Raw genomic sequence first — 1,897 nt, 5'->3', positions numbered from 1 at the left:
AAGAGAAGGCCAACCACACCTCCATCCAAGGAAAATCAATGGTGCTTTATGGTAAGTTAAAAGGCAAAATTCTATGAATGTCTATAGCATGAATGTATAATTTTTTTGTCTCTGATTCTCATTTTTCTTCTGCCAGGTTTGGTATAGACCCCTGTGTCCACAAATTCATCCGGACAACTTGGCAAGGCAACTACATGGGACCATGGTCAAGCTGGAAATTTGTTCCTCAGGAGAGGAAAACAAACTGGTGGCAAACTTTTGTGGTAAGTGTTTAGAATTTATACTACTATTTCTTACTTTACATTTGTAAGTTTACTTACTCATATTTACTAATGTTTCTTTTAATGTTGTAGCAAAACTTTTATTGGGAGTCTCGATTTCATAACCTGGTCTACTTCCTCTGGAAACTGCATACGCAAACTACAATCTGTCAGCGCATCAGCAAGAAGAAGAGGGAAGGTAAGAAACCTAAGTACATTGATGATGAGGATTGGACTGAACTGCTGGAGCAATGGGCAACCGAAGCAGCAATTCAGAGGAGCCAGTCAGCTGCTAATTCTCGTACATCAGATCCTGATGGCAAAGGGATGCACAAACATTGTGCAGGTCCTCAGAACTTTTTAAAGATTGAGTATGATATGGTAATGATAAACTGTTAAACCTCTCTTTTTTGTTTCTATCTTAGTATAAATCCGTAATAAATATACTTCTGTTTTTTTTTTCTCTTTTATTGTGCAGATGATTGCGTCTGGTCTTGATCAACCACCACCTTTCACGGATCTTGTGCGGAAGACTCACACTCGTAAAGATGGAACTTTCATTGATGAACGAGCTAAGTCCCTTGTACTTGATGTAGAGGAAGCTGTTACACTGATTACGAATGATGATGGATCTCCCACTTCTGTCAACCAAACTGACTCAAGTGATGCTACTCCTACCCACATTCTGCTAAACCAAGAATATCTCAAGGTACTCTTGAAATAACTTTCACTTTTGTATTACGTGGATTATGTTTTGTATGATGTATGCACGTTTCATTCACAATCCATAAGAGAATGTTAATTGTTTTGATTTAGTTTTTGTTGTGACTAGATGTTTTTGACTTATGGTCTGAATGTTTGTCTTTGATTGTTGGTTGATACTCATTTGGTTTTATATCCATTCACAGCGGGGTAAGTCAAGCAAAGGACGCATTTATGGAATAGGCAGTGTTCAATACCAGGATTTCGATCCTTCTGAGACTGTCCCAGCTTCTCTTCAACGCAATCTCGACATAGACTTGCGTATCTCTGGCTTGGAAAAGAACTCTGAAACTGTCAACACTAATGTTGAAACGCTCAAGGCTGACATGACAACACTCAAAGATGATATGGTTGCCTTGAAGAGTGAGTTCAAGGACGAGATGGCTGCAGCACGAGCTTCACTAAATGTGATTCTACAGGCTCTTGGGGTGAATTCTGCTACTGTCCAACAGGTTAATCATACTCAACCTTCTGTTCCTGCTGCAACACCTAGTAATTCCACTGCCCTGAATGCCACAATGCCTAATATTGCCTCGACCTCGACTCCACCTTTGACTCAAGCTCAACAAGCTGACTTTGCTTGATTGTTTATCTTTTAGCTTTGCAAAATATTTGCAACTTTTGTAAGACTTAATCGGCTTTTGTAAGTTTTTTGGAATCTCTTGGATCTTTTTGTAAAACTTTGGAAATATATGATATTGTATTTTAGATTTTATATTTCACGTTTTCAGTTTTTATAATTTCTATTTCATGTTTCAGATTTAGAAATTTTAGGGTAAATGTTTCAATATTTTATTGAATCTGCAATCCACGATTAGTCACATAAATATTTGTGACATAGTAATTTTGTCACAATGGCCATGTCACGATGGTTC

Source organism: Camelina sativa, chromosome 5 (genome assembly GCF_000633955.1).
Source record: "Camelina sativa cultivar DH55 chromosome 5, Cs, whole genome shotgun sequence".
Classification (NCBI taxonomy): Eukaryota; Viridiplantae; Streptophyta; class Magnoliopsida; order Brassicales; family Brassicaceae; genus Camelina; species Camelina sativa.
This window is presented reverse-complemented; position numbering follows the sequence as displayed.